This window comes from Bufo gargarizans, chromosome 8 (genome assembly GCF_014858855.1).
Source record: "Bufo gargarizans isolate SCDJY-AF-19 chromosome 8, ASM1485885v1, whole genome shotgun sequence".
Classification (NCBI taxonomy): domain Eukaryota; kingdom Metazoa; phylum Chordata; class Amphibia; order Anura; family Bufonidae; genus Bufo; species Bufo gargarizans.
In genome coordinates this window covers 50,246,072-50,265,590 of record NC_058087.1, presented here as the reverse complement: position 1 = coordinate 50,265,590, position 19,519 = coordinate 50,246,072, and the positions used below count along the sequence as shown (strand labels likewise).

Sequence of the window (19,519 nt, the reverse complement as noted above, 5' to 3'; positions counted from 1 at the left end):
AATGTGCACCTTCAATATTATATACCCTTTTTGGGATAGATTTCAAATAGCTCTGATATAGCAGAAACCACTAAATTATGAAATTGCTAAATTGGGAATTGTATTTCAACCCAGAACAAGAAATGTGCTTGAACGGACACTAAATAACTCGCCCAGCTACAGCACTAGGGACAGATTTAGCTGGATATAAATTTGAGGCCTAGTATTTAGGCGCTGGGTGACCGGTATGGATTTAGTGACAGAATTAGACTGGGATATGGCCAAAAAATAAACAGACTATTGCTGGTTAAATGCACTTGGTGTGACAGCTTCACCCTGATGTAGGCTTTAGCCAAAAAACAACCACACCATTGAGGGTTAAATGCACTTGGTGACAGGCGCAGCTTGCCCCTGATTTTGTATATGGCCAAAAAATGAACAGACTATTGCTGGTTAAATGCACTTGGTGTGACAGCTTCACCCTGATGTAGGCTTTAGCCAAAAAACAACCACACCATTGAGGGTTAAATGCACTTGGTGACAGGCGCAGCTTGCCCCTGATTTTGTATATGGCCAAAAAATGAACAGACTATTGCTGGTTAAATGCACTTGGTGTCACAGCTTCACCCTGATGTAGGCTTTAGCCAAAAAACAACCACACCATTGAGGGTTAAATGCACTTGGTGACAGGCGCAGCTTGCCCCTGATTTTGTATATGGCCAAAAAATGAACAGACTATTGCTGGATAAATGCACTTGGTGTGACAGCTTCACCCTGATGTAGGCTTTAGCCAAAAAACAACCACACCATTGAGGGTTAAATGCACTTGGTCGCAGCTTGTGCTGGCGCACCACAAGACACAAAATGGCCGCCGATCACCCCAGAAAAATGAGACTGACAAACGGTCTGTGCAGCCTAAAAACAGTGAGCAATTGAGGATCAGCAGCTCAATGATCCACAGCTGCAGATCGATCAGTTAATCAAGTCCTTTGGAGGAGTTAATCTGCCTAATCTCGCCCTACTGTCGCAGCCGCAACCTCTCCCTACGCTAATCAGAGCAGAGTGACGGGCGGCGCTATGTGACTCCAGCTTAAATAGAGGCTGGGTCACATGGTGCTCTGGCCAATCACAGCCATGCCAATAGTAGGCATGGCTGTGATGGCCTCTTGGGGCAAGTAGTATGACGCTTGTTGATTGGCTGCTTTGCAGCCTTTCAAAAAGCGCCAAGAAAGCGTCACAAAAGCGCGAAGAAAGCGACGAACACCGAACCCGAACCCGGACTTTTACGAAAATGTCCGGGTTCGGGTCCGTGTCACGGACACCCCAAAATTCGGTACGAACCCGAACTATACAGTTCGAGTTCGCTCATCCCTACTGATGACCTATCCTGAGGATAGGTCATCAGTATAAAGATCTCGGAAAACCCTTTTAAGTATGGTGGCATTAGGATCTGTGTGAATATGGAAACATGAAAATGAAATCCACACATGATAAATCTTTAAAAAAATAAAAAATATTATCAATCCAATGTATCAGGATTACAGACATCAGACAAAATGGTTACACCCTCAATGACTATTCTTTGAACTTTTATGTAACAGAGCTGAATTGTATCATTTATTACTTTGGGCTGTGATAAATTAATAAATTAAGCAGATAAACCTACAGATCTATGGAAAACATATGACACACTCCGCTTTGCTGCATCTTACATCGCCATTTTATTTGTATACCGCAATTTCTTGCTGCTGGGGTCTACTAGATATAAAATACTTGATAATGCTTGGTGGAATGGCAGTTTTTCTTAGGATACAAGCCGACACGCTGAAGTTTTACTAAAGTTTTTGAGTGACAAAACACTCTATAAAATGTGATGTCACTCTGCAAAGAACGCAGGTACAGATTTCACCTGTGACTATTGACAGGACGCAGGCGGGGGTCCTAGCTGCAAGGAATTTGGACCCAGTGCCATCCTGCTTATAGCAAAGAAGAGCCGGGAGGAAGAGGAGTCGGAAGAGGAGCTGGAGACAATATGAGGGGGGAAACGCTCTCTGCAGGGGGAGAGCCTAGTCTATGGCACAGGAAGTGTTTTAGCAGATGGCTGGCTGGGGGCTGCATGCTTTCTTCACTTGGCTAGGTTGCTAAGGATGGAGAAAGCAGAGAAGGGACAGAGATGGTGGGAGGATGTACATGCTACAGTGAGCAGGGTCACATTAACACTCATCAGCGTCACTTACCCTATATTTTTAGGTATACAGGTAAAACTCGAAAAAATTAGAATATCGTGCAAAAGTCCATTTATTTCAGTAATGCAAATTAAAAGGAATGGCATTAATGCAGCTTAAAATTAGAATTTTGTGAAAAGGTTCAATATTCTAGGCTCAAAGTGTCACCCTCTAGTCAGCTAATTAATCCATACCTCCTGAGCAAAGGGGACCTGAGATTGTGACTTTGGGGTTTCATGAGCTGTAAGCCATAATCATCCAGATTATAACAAATAAAGGCTTGAAATGTCTCGCTTTGCCTGTAATGAGTCTATCTGATAAGTTAGTTTCACCTTTTAAGTTGCATTACTGAAATAAATGAACTGTGCACGATATTCTAATTTTTCGAGTTTCACCTGTACTTCTTTTATTATCTATTTGTAGGTTTCCATAATTAACCATCCATATGAGTATTTGTAAGTGAACACCATGACAGTATCCAGGAGCAGCTGCAGGAGGCAGAATGATCTGTAGAGTCTGTGTTATATTGATGTGTCAGTGACTGCCCTGCGGCGCTCCGCAGCTCGCTTGCACGGCACACAGAAAGGTGGGAGGTATACCGGGATTTATGTACTAACAGGGGCTCAGCACATAAATATCCCAGAGGTGCCTGATCAATAAAATCAGTGTTTTACCAACCTGCGGAATGCTTTATGGAGCTCAGAGAACAGCAGAAACATTGATGATTAAATAAAGCAAATCTATTAGCCTTATTACAGACAGTCTTCTCTTCTGACACACGCTCAGTGGTAAGGACATAAAGCCAGCCGCACACTTCACTCAGGACTAGTCTTCAGCATACAAGAGCAGACACATACAAGTCATAGGCCTAAATATGTTCCCGCTTCGTAGAGAACCAGCAAATGAGATGATGGTCGACAAACTGACAATTAAAGGGGATGTCCAACTTTTTGATATTGATGACCTATTCTCACGATTGGTCATCAATATCTGATCCATGGGGGTCTAAATCTCCACACTCTTGCCGATCAGCTGTTTGAAGAAACCACAGCATGCCGGTGAGCTCTGCAGCCTCTTCCTGGGCCGGCGACATCACGTTCATCAGTCGTGTAGCCAAGGCACAGATCACTTCCATTCAAGTGAATGGGCCTGGGCTGCAATACCAAGCACAGCCGCTATACAATGGGTGGCACTGTTCTTGGCAAGCTGCAAAGAGGCAGAGGCTCTCACTGGAGCGCTACGGTCTCTTTAAACAGTTTATCAGCGGAGGTGTCGGGAGTCAGACCCCCCCCCCCCCCCCTTGCAGATCTGATCTTGATGACCTATCCAGAGGAGAACTCCTTTAGAAGGTATTTTTAATTATTGATCTAATTCATCTAAACTAAAAATGAAGCAACTTTACCTGTGCATACAGCTCCTATAAGACACGTGTCTCCATGGTCACAAAACCTAACCTACAAGAAGGGGCAAATTAAAGTAATGAAAGGGGTCAGCTGGAAGGAGTAACACACGACTGCAGGGTCAGACTATACTGGGGTTATTAGTAACTACGGATCAGAGATCTTTATAGGAGTTGTATGCACAGACAGGATATTTTAAATCAAGACTACTCATGCAGCTGCTTTTTTTAAGATTTGACATACTTTTCAGAAGAAAAAAATAAAGTTGTAAATGTAAACATATCCTTTAAATTCAGAATGACATTAAAGTAGAGCGAAAGTAGCACCATGCAAGAATATTTTATTCTATTATGTTGCACATGGAATGGAAAACAACCTACACATTTATGCCTTTGGGCCCATTCACACAATTCTGCAGATCGAATGTGGATCCATTCATTTCAATAGGGCCGCAAAAGACACCGTGAGCTGTCCGCATCCGCATGTCCTATTCTTGTCCGTTTTTGTGGACAAGAATAGGCATTTCTATCATTATCAGAGTTTTGCAGAACACACAAGGCCGGTGTCCGGGTTTTGTGAATCCACAAAATTTGCAGTCCGCAAAAATGGATATGGTCATGTGAATGGACCCTGATTCACACAGTCCATGTTTGGTCAGTGATTTCCATCAGTGATTTTGAGCCAAAATCAGGTGCAGCTCTAAACACTCACTGATGGAAAACACTGATCAAACACTGACGGAGTGCTGTCCGCATCTTTTGCGGCCCCATTGAAGTGAATGGGTCCGCATCCGAGACGCAAAAACGGCGGCTCGGATGTGGATCCAAACAACGGCCGTGTGCATGAGGCCTAAGGGCCACTATATTGATAGTACAAGACTTTGCTTAAAAGTGACCAGATGCTTTAGATTTTTGGATTTTTTATTTTATTACTTGGCAACCAGGTCAAGAATTTTCCCCTAAAATATTAAGATCATAAGTCAAGAGAAGTCCTTGAGAAGCACACACGGCGGAAACTGACACAAAGTCACCAGAATGTCACCCAATTGTGTAGACTATGTAAACAGAGGAAGACCAATCTATTTATCTCTGGTTGATGCGTTCTTGCTGATTTCGCAATCCATAACCTAATGTATCACAGATGGCGATCTCTAAACATTCATTTATTATAATGGCTCCTAAATCTGGTGAACCAATAGCCACATATGTGATTTCACGTACTCCGTACTCTAGTATCTCCTCAGACAGGCAGATCCAGGAATCTACTACTTTTTAGAACACTTATCAGCATTCCCCAAAAATTCTAAGTCTTGAATTTTATTCCTATTTTTCTAACTCCCACTACCCACTCTAAATAATCCCCCAGTAGTGAGGGAGGCTGCAAGGAATCTCGGTAGCTTTACTGAGAGAGACAGAAAGCGCGCAGGAAATTGGGCAGCTCGTTAGAGAAGCACAGAACCAATCAGGACAAAATTATGCAGTCATGTAAGAAATAATATCTATTAGGCTAATTTAATCAGTGCATACTTTACAGATGGATTAGAATGCAGATTCCAATTATGTCAGACATTGCGGCTACACTGGACTTACAGCCCTCATACGGGAGATGGGGACAGGCGTAGGGGGAGGCAAAGAATGGGGGGTCTACACAGCAACATAAGCAGACAGGGTGCAGAAAAACCTTAGCTTAAAGGGAGATTATAGAGAAATCTAAAAAGATCCTCAGTCATTGAGAAGATTAGACACTTACACATTTCTATGTTTGTAATCAGATCATTTGTAAGGTCTGCTATTTAACCCTACAGGGCAAGAATCTGATAAAATGAATAGGTAAGGAAGGTACTGGTAACAGAAGCTGCAATCTGTGTGTGTAGAATCAATGGCCGGGCCACATAAGTACAGAGAAACTGCTGGGTGGGATAGCGATCTAGTCTTCAGGACCGCTCACATAGCATCTTTTGAAATTAATAGGTGGCAGAAAAAAAACGGAATAAACTACGTGACTGGGGCAAAATTTTGGAGCACCATGTGAACGGTCACTTTGGGTAAAACCACATGGCATGGTTGTGTTGGGGACGAGGACATGCTGCGGTCAAGTGCTGTGCGGCCATACGGGTGCAGCGGGCTCTAATTAAACTAATGAACACTGCATGGTTAACAGCCGTGTGGCCACTAACAATGCAGACGGCACAGTGCAGTCTTCATTCCTTTAATTAGAGCCTACGGCCGCGCGGGCTACATCGCAACTGTGACACGACTGCGCCGTGTGGTTGTACCTTTATAGGCACTGCGTTTCGGAACGCTAACGGCAGATACAAGCAATCACAGTTATGATGTGGCTACTATGTGTAGGCTAGAGCTAGTCAATTACAAACTAACACCAGGCACAGCCGCTACTAAAAGTACAGAGCTGTGCCTGGTTAATAATGAGGGGGACATGGTCTTTAGAGCACTGCATCCGTTTCAAAAGATGGCCATTGGGGCGCTGGGATTTGAACCCCACCAATCTAATATTGCTGATCTATTCCAGGGATGGGCCATCCATTTTTAAGAACTGGATAATTCCATTAATTTTGTGGTTTGATGGCTCATATTGTGGTTCATCCTCTGTTTGTACCGTGCAAAACCCAGTGAAGAGTGAATATGGAATACATGCCCACATTCCTCCTTCCTTCAGATTAACTGGCATATAGCAATCTATTACATATTTGCTATTATTGACCTGCTACTAAGGCCCCTTTCACACGAGCGAGTTTTCCGCGTGGGTGCAATGCGTGATTTGAACGCATTGCGCCCCCACAGAATCCTGACCCATTCATTTCAATGGGTCTGTGTACATTAGCGTTTTTTTTCATGCATCAGTTCTGCGTTCCGTGAAAAACGCTGCATGTTCTATATTCAGTGATTTTCACGCAGCCTTGGCCCCATAGAAGTGAATGGGGCTTCAGTGAAAAACGCAAGCAGGTGCAGATGCAATGTGTTTTTCACTGATGTTTGCTAAGAGATGTTGTATGTAAACCTTCAGCTTTTTATCACGAGTGTGAAAAACGCATCGCACTTCACGGAAAAAACTTAGGCTACTTTCACACTAGCGTTCGGGTTTCCGTTCGTGAGCTCCGTTTGAAGGAGCTCACGAGCGGACCCGAACGCAGCCGTCCAGCCCTGATGCAGTCTGAATGGAGGCGGATCCGCTCAGACTGCATCAGTCTGGCGGCGTTCAGCCTCCGCTCCGCTCGCCTCCGCACGGACAGGCGGACAGCTGAACGCTGCTTGCAGCGTTCGGGTGTCCGCCTGGCCGTTCGGAGGCGTGCGGATCCGTGCGGATCCGTCCAGACTTTCAATGTAAGTCAATGGGGACGGATCCGTTTGAAGATGCCACAATGTGGCTCAATCTTCAAGCGGATCCGTCCCCCATTGACTTTACATTGAAAGTCTGAACGGATCCGCGCAGGCTACTTTCGCACTTGCGCACTTGCGAATTTTTTTAAAGTTATTAATGCAGACGGATCCGTACTGAACGGAGCCTCCGTCTGCATTAATATGAGCGGATCCGTTCAGAACGGATCCGCCCGAACGCTAGTGTGAAAGTAGCCTTACTGAACTTGCTTGCAAAATGGTGCAAGTTTCACTGAAAGCATCCGGACCTAATCCGTATCGTTCAGTGAAAATCTCACCATTTTGCAAGCAAGTTCAGTCAGTTTTGTCTACGATTGCGTTCAGTTTTTTTCTGCGCGAGTGCGTTTTTTCATGCGCATGATAAAAAACTGAAAGTTTACAAACAACATCTCCCAGCAATCATCAGTGAAAAACACATTGCATCCGCACTTGCTTTCGGATGCGATGAGTTTTCCACTGAAGCCCCATTCACTTCTATGGGGTCAGGGCTGCGTGAAATAACGCAGAATATAAAGCATGCTGCGTTTTTCACACAACGCAGAACTGATGTACTCATGTACACAGACCCATTGAAATGAATGGGTCCGGATTCAGTGCGGGTGCTGTGCGTTCACGTCACGCATTCTCGCTCATGTGACAGAGGCCTATATCTAGCCTTACACATTTTAGACAGAAGGTTGGTTGATAGTTGAACATCAGTTGGACATACAATTATATGGTGAAGTATCTGTTCACACACACTCTAGGCCGTTACAGTTCTTCAAACTGCCCATATATGTTCAAAGAAAATGAGCGATGGATGAAAGAGTTTTCGGGGAAAGTTCATGCAAAGAAAGATCTTTCGTCCAACTATTGGATGGAAAATGTAAACATGGTCGACTTGCATTCAGATGATAATGATCTGTCATCAGTTGGCCAAAACGACAGTTCTCTGCCAAATTTCACATGACGAACAATTGTTTTGGTTACAATGGTCCACATTGATCTACTTTAGACTGATGTATATGGCTATCTCCAGACTCACTCAGACAAGATATAGCAAAAGGCCAAGGTCTAAAGGTGCATTTAGATGCACCACTTATAGGGCAGATTATCGGGAACAAACGTTCCTGCAAACACTCATTCCCGACAATTTGCCTGCCTGAATGTACTGCCAATCACCCGTTGAACAAACAAAACACTCGTTCATCGGGTGATCCTGTCGTTCATGCAGGCACCACCAATCATGGCTTCTGAGCAGCAGATCATGTGGTCTAAACAGCGATCTGCTACTCAGAAGCTATGATACTGTATGAGGATGAGGGATCTCTATAGCGATCCCCTGTCCTCATACAGTGAAGGAGAACGCTGCAGATAAATGTGCAGTCTCCTTCACTGAACGAGCAGCCGCTTGTCGGGAAGGAACGCTTCCATACCGACAATCGGCCAATGTGGCCAATGCATCGCCCCGTGTAAACCAGCTTAACTGTATAGAACATGTCCTATGCTCAAATTGTGGACTGCAAACCCATTTAAGTCAATGGATCCGCAACAAAATGCAGCATGGACAAAGCCAGCTTCCATATTTTACAAATCCATGGTTTGCAGACTGCAAGACAGAAAAAGCAGAGTACAGGAGGCCTTACAGGGAGTGTCATCAGTCACTGATAAAACGACCCCCATAGACAACCGAGTTCAGAAAGAGCAGAGGTTTAAATGCATACATTAGAAGTTTTGCTAAATCTTTTCCCATAAAACTATAAATTAATCTGCTCGGCTCCTGCTCTATACCATTCTCCTGCAGTTTGCACTGAATTTTGTGGTGACAGGTTCTCTTTAAGCCCCTTTATACAGGCCGTCGATCTCAGTGATTATAGGGAAGAAGCGATACTTGGAGGCCCCTTCTCAATAACTGCCATGTTGTAAAGGTGCTACTGACCACCCAACAAAGGGGACAACATTCATCATGTAAAAGCATTGCTCATGTGGACACTGAAATAATTGTTTCTGCGCATCTCTGTACTTTAGGTAATGGCTGTGTGTAGGGATAATGGGTACCACAGTTTACTACTAAGTGAATAGGACTGAAAATACTAAAAGTGCAATGTGGTGCACGATCATTTTTAGATAATGAACCAGTACACAGTGAATTAAATAGGATCATGCTATAGGGCGCCACACTCTTCATATTTGCATCAAAGGCTCAGTCAGGAGCCTCCATGCAGATTTCATTATTTTTCCAGACACCTGGGTGGATTCAGACAAGACGACATTATAAGTCATGTGGGTCAGTCAGGTACTGCCAATAGATCCAGCACAGCGCTGATGTGAACTTGAATAGTTTACCGAATTTATATCAGTTAACAGGCAGGCATAATATAATCTTAAACCCATGTCTGTGTTGATTTTAGGCAGCATAAAAAAAACCTGTGTCCTTCCTTAAAATATAAGGTATTTTGTATAAAATGTGTTAATGTACATAACAGAAAATATACATTTCTCAAACATTTTTCGAACATTGGCCAGTGTGAATGACTGCAGTACAATAAATAACCACCAGATGGCTCCTGCTTCATTCATCATTTGGCACAGGGTTTAATCAGTCACTTTCCAGGAAGATAATTTATATGAAGTTTCTTGCTTTTTTTTTGTCCCAGAACTAGTTCTTTGGATTTTATTTAATTATTACTAATTCAGTACTGCTCGTAATCAACTGGTCATGTGTAGTCTGATCCCATAGGACAACCAGTATCTGCATCTACAGAATGCGTGTACTGGTCTAGAACAGATTCATTATCATACCCGTAGATCAGAAGGCTGTGGTGATGACATATTATGGGGGCACTGCGGAATTTATGTATTTCATTGTTTTGCACCCTCTAAATGTTAAGTAAATGCCTGGTCTCCTAGAACTTGTGCCTTGGTAGCCCATGGTAGTGTTCTCCTTTAAAATACTGGGTTGAGGGAGCATAGCAGCTGCTTTATAAGTCTCCTATTACATTACACGTTAAGAAACAGATTATATGTCAGGGTGCCCACGTGAAGGACGTGGTCCGGTGCCGAGATGTTCACTTCAGCCGTGTACATTTCGTTGCCTTTGGATTGGATAACAGTCTGAGTATTAAATCTCATTAAACACGTCAACCCTTTATCTGAAAAATGACCCAATTATGCCATTGTGAATGTAAAAAGGTAAGGAGATAATTAACGTCAATCTGATCTTTATTGGGCATAGTGGACAATGTGGTTGGCGGCTCCTGTGTGATCCCTTTCCTCAGCCAGATGCCCATTTACTGCACCCATATGTGTCACCAGATTATTTCTCTGTGGGGGGGTCAGCTGTCACAGCAGCCTAGGATACCCTGGACTAGAGCTACACAAAGCAGTGTAATAATACTCTGATAAAAATCAAACATGCTCCCTGATACGTTGCCCGACCTAACTACGCCATGTAATGTACTACTGCTGCCTGTTAAACTAACCTAGTGGCACAGTGAATGCGGCATACTGGTACAAGAGTTAAATACTCCTGGGCACTGGCCCTTTTACATCAGGACACAAATTTCACACACAGGGGCATTTCTCATTATGGACCCTGTGTTGGAATTAATCAAGGTGAAAATTGCAATCAATCTCCCGCTGAGAGGAAAGGCTGGCATACTGTGCCCACGTGACAAAGACGCTCGACTGTGGAGGCCAGTGAAACAAAAGAGAAGTAAAAAGCACAAGTATGCCTGCGCCTAAACGGGAGGGCGAACGCTAGAAAACCTACTGATAAGGGAGCCGTTCTGGCGCTTATTTGCGCTGTAAGATCTCTGCTTGTCACATAACGGCAGGAGAGACAGGGACCGATTACTGAGCCCGTTAAGGAGACTCCGTGTTGGTCTTGGCACGGTTTCTACAAATGACAGTTACGGTGAGGAGAGCAGTGAATATTATGAGCATTACTGGATGGGTAGACTGAGCGTGGACCAGTAAAGAGGCTATGGGGCTTACTGAGGCCCGACATCAATGGGCACTACAGAACTGCTCACCCCCTAACCAGAGACGACTGTCTGCTCTGCACATATACACTCCGATTTCTGCTAGGATTGCAATGACTTTTGCAGAAAACATTTAGCAGAATAAAAGTTCCGAATTTTTAATGAAGAAATTCACACATTTCAATAGCAATAAGGAACAAACTTATTTTATGACTGTCTGCGCAACGGACTGTACACAGACCTATACAAGTAAGGCTACTTTCACACTTGCGTTTGCAATTCCAGTATTGAGATCTGACAGAGGATCTCCGCAATTAAACGCATCTGTTTTGATCTTGCACATCAGTATGCATCCGTTCCGTTGTGTGAAATCAAAACGGAAAAACTGATCTATCACTATATACATTAAAAGTCAATGGGTGACGGATCCGTTTTTTTTAGGTTCCTAAAAAACCAGATCCGTCATCATTGACTTACATTGTTTTCAGGGCTGGATCAGTTTTTTCCCCTGTTTTTATGACCGGACACAAAACAAAACGGAAGACATCTTGAACAGATCTCTTTCCATTCAGAATGCATGGGGACAAAACTGAAACTTTTTATTTATTTTTTTTGAGTATTGAGATTCTCTGCAGAATCTCAATTCTGGAAAACAACAACGCAAGTGTGAAACAGGCCTAAGGCCTCATGCACATGAGCATATCCATTTTGCTGTCTGCAAAATATGGATATCGTACATCTAGCATGCACATTTTTTAAGGATCCATTGAATTCAATGGGTTTGTGATCAATATTTTTGTGGACATATTCTTTTTTGCGGAACGGACATATGGATGCAGAAAGCACACGGATCATCCATGTTCTTTCCGCATTTGTATGTCCATTCAGCAAAAATACGTCCACTATAATACAGACAACGGACCTATTGAAGTCAATGGGTTCGCAAAAAAATAAAAATGCAGTCGGCACACATATTGCACCTGTATTTTGCGGATCCACAGTTTGCAGACCACAAAACGGATATGATTGTGTGCTGGAGGCCTAAGTGTGCAATTCCCACCAGGTGTGGGAAAACTGATGGCAAGCACTATTCTGGTCCATATTTCATGGTACATGGGCCTGGAGACAAACTTCGCTGGCAGTGGTCAGGTCCATGTCCTAGGCGGCCATATGGACCTCACCATGTATTAAAAATCATCTGTGTGTTGGGGCCACAACATGGACAATTACTTACACCAAGAGTCAGATGACTGTCGCTGCATCCAAGTCGCAAATTAAAGGGTTAACAAAGGATGCGACTGGGCACCCCCTCCCCACACACATACACAGCATCTGCTGCCCCTAGACAATCCAGCTGTCCAAACTTTATTGGCAGCAAAATGTCAGATCCGTGCGACAAGTACACGGGCAACAATCACATACAATCACACCAACACACATGACACACGGCACAGGCAATGCTTTCTAGTCTAAGCACAGCAACGGGGGCACGCTGATCCGGCACAGCCCGTCTGACTCTAATACACCTTGAGTTGCAATTAGTGGCCCTGTCATTTTCGGCCGCTGCTGCCAATTAATTAAGCCTGTCAAACGGAAAAACAGCGGCACTCACAAGATAATTAATATCGGGAGAGACGCGGCAGCTCGGAGCTGCGAGAACGTACCCTGGAGAAGAGGAGAGAGAAGGAGGAAAGACAAATACAAACTCGGAGAGAGACAGAGCCTGCGAAACAGAGACAGTTTATGGAGTCATAAGAGACCGTTTACGGGAATTACACGAGACGAGAGAATAAAGAAAACACAGAAAACATCAAGGGATGGAAAAAAACAAGGGGCACGGCAATGAATAAACTCATCTAAAGTGGCAAGACAAACAGGAGGCTGCAAGGGAGCAAGTTGGGAGAGCAGAGAACAGAGCAGACAACTGAAGGGTAGAGAACAAGATGCCACAATATGAGAGGAGTGATTGGTACCAGCAAACTGGCAGAGAAGAAAGTTAAACTGCCCTTGTTCTAATTGTTAAATTTGATGGTCCGTGGAGGGGGAAGCTCTGATTCAAAGCTCCCCACGAGCCCAGCAGCCTCTCGCAGTCTGGGCAGCTGCAGTGTCAGAGCTGGGGAGCGCATTCATATCATTAAGCCCCAGAGAACTTAATTGAAAGAAGAGCCAGGCCTGGACCTTGACACGCAGGAGGTCAGAGTAATTGCTGCCGGACATATTTAACATTAAGATAATCAGCCTATTAATTACCCTTCGGATCATTAAATCAGCCAGTTGCAAAATGAAATTCCTGCCTCTATTACTCAGCTGAGAGACCACAGGGCCTCCACTCACCATCTATCAGTTTGAGGCCGAGCCAGCGAGAGAGAGGGGGGAGAGAGGGGAAAGCCATTGCCAAGAGGAGAGAAAAGTCAGGTGAGCGAGGAGGTGGCAGGAGGGGACCGAGGAACGCAGAAGGCGATGCCGAAAAGCAAAGGAGGGATAGGGGGCACAACGGTGGGAGAATAGTGGAGGCTCGCGCCTAAGACAGCGTCAAGGTAAGGGCGACTAGCGTAACTTCTAAAGCAGATCCGGCATCTAACAACTCTCTCCTTTCAGATCTGAAACCACTCATCGTCGCTGCGTGATGTGCAAAGGGTTAAATGGACACCAAGACCCTTGGACCAGAGTGTGGAGATCGCAGCCAGCCATGAGGTCCTGATTACAGCAAGTTAACGAGGTGAGGTGACCCTGGTTGGCAGAGACAGGAGCCAGGGTAAGTAAATAGGGGAGGGCAGGCGTGGAGAGGACTGAGGGGGGGCTGCCAGCTCTCCACTTAGCAGGATAATAAAGGAAATCATCCTTGATTATCAGTGCTAATTTGGACACTGCCGGTAGCTTGTTATGCGAGCTCTGAGTAGCATTTAATTAATTCAATTGCTTGTTAATGGGGGAAGTGACATGTGGGGAGCAGATGGGTCTATGGGTCAGTTTAGCAAGAGCATTGTCCTGTCACATACACCCGCCTACATTTCTCTCCCAAAATATGAGCTCTATATGTCTTGTATCCACAGCGATGGCATTTTTCGCGTCGCTGTGTATTTTATTCCCTATACTGTGTCAAAATATATAGTGCGGACGCATAGACATCTTAGTAAAATACCAAGGACAGCAGAATCAGGTAAAACAGCATAAACATATCACCCTGGGATTTTCAATGCACTTGAAAATAAAACTGTATATTCTCGGCATCTTTATGACTTGTTTTTCATGCCAGAATACAACTTGCTATACTAAAACAGATGGGTGCTGTACAAGGCTGAAGGTAGGAGTCAGAGCCACAAGTCAGACTTTTTGCTTTGTTGGACCAGGGCCACCACTGGTGAGGAGTGTCGATGTCATGAACACCCGAACTCTACGTATGATCTGGCTGATTGACATGGCGAGCCAGAACCAGTAAGGCTACTTTCACATTAGCGGTTTTTGCGGATCCGTCACGGATCTGCAAAAACACTTCCGTTACAATAATACAACCACATGCATCCGTCATGAGTGGATCTGGTTGTGTTATGTCTTCTATAGCCATGACGGATCAGTCATGAACTCAATTGAAAGTCAATGGGGGACAGATCCGTTTTTGATTGTGTCAGAGAAAACTGATCCGTCCCCATTGACTTACATTGTGTGTCAGGACGGATCCGTCTTGCTCCGCACCACATCGCGGACAGAAAAACGCTGCTTACAGCATTATTCTGTCCGCGATGGGAGCGCAACCAAACAGAACGGAATGCATATTGGTGCACTCAGTTTCATTCAGTTCTGTCCCTATTGACAATGAATGGGGACAAAACTGAAGCGTTTTCTTCCGCTATTGAGATCTTATGACGGATCTCAATAGCGGAATTGAAAACGCTAATGTGAAAGTAGCCTAACACTCAGGAACCTTAAAAAAAAAAAAAACATTTGCTGATGAAAACACATACCGGAGCGTATTTGACAATGATTATATGGGAAGGTCTGAAATGCATTAGTGCTCCAATATGTTTTAATAAGGTTTTCACAAACATGAGAAAAACAAAGTACACCCTCCTGTTTTACCCAACAGAACATAAGAGAAAAAACTTCTGGTCATTTGAAGTACGACCTCAACGCCATTTTCTATTTAACCAAAAATAGGCCAAAATGCAGAAGCTGTGTGTGAAACATTAAGTACACCCTTACTGCTCCCATAGGAATTAAGAGGGTAGGTGGCATTCAGGTGCTGCTGATCAAATGCCCTTTATAAATTGATCATCAGCAAGTGTGACCATCTGTATAAAAGCACAAGCAGTTTGCTGGTCTGGAGCATTCAGGTGAATGTTAACACAATGCACTGTGGTGGAGGGGTGGTGATTTGGACCTTTTTTTTGCAGCCACAGGGCCTGGGCAGTCATTGAGATGACCATTAACTCCACTGTATACTCAAGTATTCCTGAGTCAAATGTGGGTGTGCTTTGTTATTCTCAAAACTGTAGGCAAAGGTGTTGGTTTCTGTGGTTTTCTGGATATTTTACCTTGTCGTGTACCTGGGACATGCAGAATTTAGGTGGTCATTCATTGCTAAAAAGACTAGATCGGAGTGATTTTTATTATCACTGTCTATATACAGTACATATAATAATTATAATATGTACTATATAAGAGTGCATTGAGTGTGGGGATTACTATCAGAAGATGGAGTTTGGTTCTGAAGAATGAGGGGCGGGTGGTTTTTAACGGGGAACTGACGATTCAGAGAACATGATCAGTCTGCCTAAAAAGTTGTGTTTTTAAGGCATGTTTAACCCCTTCGCTACAAGCAAACATGGCGCCCGCTCGTGCGTGCAGTGGGCATCATGGCCGGCGGGTCTTTGCTGTCTCAAACAGCAGAGACCCGCGGCAAATGACTGCAATCGGCATTATAGCCATTCATTAAAGCCTTTAAGATGCCATGATCAAGTGTGATCCTACCGGCATCCTCTGCGGCCAATGAGGATGCCGGTAATTGGTTTCAATACGCTGGGTATTGAAACTGCAATTCTTATATTGGCCAGCAGGTGGCAGGTCAACACAAGAAATTAGCTATTCTCAAATCATGAGTGTTCAGAATAAAAAAAAAAAAAAAAAAAGGTTTTGCACACTCAAATACGAGCTTCAAAACCATAAAAAAAGTACAAAAAAACTTTTAAATATATAAAAAATGTATAAAAGTTTAAAGCACCCCCCTTTCCGTAGAATAAAAAAACAAATATAAACATGGGCATCACTATGTCTAAAAACGCCTGTACTATTAAAATATAAAAATATTTTTCCAATATGGCGAATGGCATAACTGAAAAAAGGGTTAAAATGGCCAATTTGCAATTATTTCCATTGCTTCTCTTACCCCAAAAAACCTATACAATCAGTACGTGGTATCGTTGCAATCGTACAAACCCAGAGAATGAAGGGCACAGGTCCGTTCTGCCGCAAAGGGAACGCCGTGAGAACAAAATCCATAAAACGGCAGAGGAATTGCGTTTTTTTTCCAATTCTACCTCATTTGGAATTTGTTTCCCGCTTCCCACTACATTGTATGCCAAATTAGATGGTAGGATTAGAAAGTACAACGTGTCCTGCAAAAAAAAATAAGCCCTCAAACAGCTATGTGAACGAAAAAAAAAAAAAGTTATGGCTCAAGGAAGACGGGGAAGAAAAATGTAAACGTAAAAAAAAAAAAAAAAAAACACCTAAGGGTTAAAGCTAAGGAAATTGGGAATTAACCTGATTGCAGCTTGAGAAAAGTCCTAAAGACGGAAGTGAGAGGTTCGAATTATTGAGGATACTAATCTTAGATTACCAGTAGAATGTAGAGCACAGGTAGGTAATAGACAGAAATGAGGGAGGTGCAGCAATGAGGACAGCTTTGTGGGTGAAAGTTTGAACTTCTCAAGACTTCTCATGAGAGGAAGTTCTGAAGTCACGTTGTTTGCTAAATTTGCTGCATCTTTATAAAATAACACTTATCTAGAGATGTTACACCGGTTTTATGCCATGCCCCTTACTGCAGTGAGATTGTGCCACGTCATGTGCACGTGATAAATATGGTGTTCATCTACTTGCCTATCTAACCACACAAATGTCCCTGTATAACTCACTACCACTTAGTGCAAGTAATATTTTGAAAGACAACACAGGTAACTTTTTACTTACTTTTGATTGTAACTGATTGTATTGCATTTATTGAACGTGCGATTTATGATTATTTCAAAATAAGTTGTTAAATAGGGCCTGTCACCATGAAATAGAGTGTAGCATGTAATAGAGCAGGAGGAGATGAGCAGATTGATCTAAAGTTTTGTATAAGAGTCATGTGGGTGGTACGGCACAGTGATTGACAGCCTTCCCTGTATGCTTGGTCATGCAGAGTTAGCTGGCGATCACTAGGTGGCACCACCCACACAACTTGACGTTTATAAAGTGCTGCCTATGTCACAAGGTTATTTGAGTGTATGTTTTCACATAGTTTTTCTTCTACTGGCATTTTTCTAGACCCTTTTGTTATATAGAAGTTATATATCAATAAGTTATACTGAAAAAAACCTTTGGAGAAAAATGCCAGAAAAAAACCCCCAAAAACACAAACACACCTTCAATATCCCGCATTTGGATAAAAACGAAATGGACCCCAAAAACAGCAATAATTTGTCACAAATCAAAAGGTCACACCAGAAAATGTAAAAAAACACAACCCACACATATGCCGCCCAATGTGATGTGTAGTCACAGTCTTTACATGGAGGGCAATTGTGGATAAATCCGATCCCACATGGCTGCTCTTCCTGGAACAGTTAGGAAAATGTAAGAGGTCTTGGCGTTCAACACACAACAATCAAGGTAATGTACCTCTGCGCTCACATGCCCTTCATGTACACGTCACCCCGAGCCTAGTGGTTGTGCTGCAGTGATCACAAGACCATGAATGGAAAGTCATCTCTTCCAATCTCATAAATCGCTTTTATTAGTATGCTAATTACCCCAATAAGGAACCCAAAGGGCTGTCTCTCTGGCCGTTGGAGCCATTGGCCCCACTGCTAATTTATTCACTGCTCATCGCTGACGTAATGTATTTGTTGCGCCCGAAATCTCACGCATGCTCCATGGATACTCATGTCAGCGCCCGCGCGGTGTCCTGGCATCGGCCTCATAGAACGAAGTGCGCATGCGCCAGCTTCGCTTGACCCAGAAATGCGCGAGATTTCGGGAGCAACAAACACATTACGTCGGCGATGAGCAGTGAATAAATTAGCAGTGGAGTCAATGGCTCCAACGGACAGAGGGACAGCCCCTTGGGCTCCTTATTGAGGTAATTAGCATATTAATAAAAGACAAATTACAAGACACGGCAGTAATACTAGTATATTTTAATATAAATCGTGGAGACTGATGAGGTGATGTTAATAGCTCAGTAAGTAAAATCCAGGTGACAGTGTCCCTTTAAGGCTACTTTCACACTTGCGTTCGCAATTCCGCTCGTGAGCTCCGTTTGAAGGAGCTCACGAGCGGACGCGAACGCCTCCGTCCAGCCCTGATGCAGTCTGAATGGAGCGGATCCGCTCAGACTGCATCAGTCTGGCGGCGTTCAGCCTCCGCTCCGCTCGCCTCCGCACGGACAGCTGAACGCTGCTTGCAGCGTTCAGCTGTCCGCCTGGCCGTGCGGAGGCGTGCGGATCCGTTCAGACTTACAATGTAAGTCAATGGGAACGGATCCGCTTGAAGATGAGCCCATATGGCTCAATCTTCAAGCGGATCCGTACCCCATTGACTTTACATTGAAAGTCTGAACGGATACGCTCAGGCTACTTGCGAACTTAGAAATTTTTCTAAGTTATTAATGCAGACGGATCCGTACTGAACGGAGCCTCCGTCTGCATTAATATGATCGGATCCGTTCAGAACGGATCCGATCAAGCGCAAGTGTGAAAGTAGCCTTACCTGTATAGGAAAAGTTGTAGTAATATTGAAATGAGGCTGCATTTGCTCTGTTCTGATCTCCCATATTATGTCAGGTAAATTCTAGTGTTGGTCGAGCACCAAAGTGCTCGGGTGCTCGAGTAGAACACCTCTGGATGCTCTACAGAGCACAATTGGACTCCCAGGTCGCTGCTGGGAGCGATATTGTCCGAGTAGTACGCCACTTTTACAGACTGACAATAATACGCACAAAACCAAAGATAAAATCGATTTGAGACAGAGGAAAAATTGTTAGGAAACAATGTAGCTGCTGACTGGATTGCGGCTACACAGCAAGATACATTGCACTGACGCTTTTCTATTAAAGCCAGCATTTCTTTCAGCAATTTGTCCTACAGTAGCTTTTTTCGGATCATACTAGATACTCTCCACATGCATCAATAAGCCTTGGACACCCATGACCCTGTTGCTGGTTCACTGGTTGGTCTTCCTTGGACCTCTTTGGGTATGTACTAACCACTGTATACTCGGAACAGTCCTCAAGACACGTCATTTTGGAGATGATGTGAAAGTTCCTCATATCCCTATACACGCCAATTTTGTCTGCT

General features: G+C 43.8%; 1 protein-coding gene and 1 long non-coding RNA gene across 3 annotated transcripts in view; one reads left to right on the top strand and one right to left on the bottom strand.

Annotated features, from left to right (window-relative positions):
• The window catches only part of AGAP1 (ArfGAP with GTPase domain, ankyrin repeat and PH domain 1), a 377,584-nt gene that overhangs the window by 17,089 nt on the left and 340,976 nt on the right, over positions 1-19,519 (bottom strand). The gene's annotated exons all lie outside the window — the stretch shown is intronic.
• The window catches only part of LOC122944696, a 30,538-nt gene continuing 24,411 nt past the window's right edge, over positions 13,393-19,519 (top strand). Inside the window, exons 1-2 of the long non-coding RNA XR_006391043.1 lie at positions 13,393-13,498; positions 13,560-13,716. This is a non-coding gene — a long non-coding RNA (uncharacterized LOC122944696). The remainder of the gene's footprint in view (positions 13,499-13,559; positions 13,717-19,519) is intronic.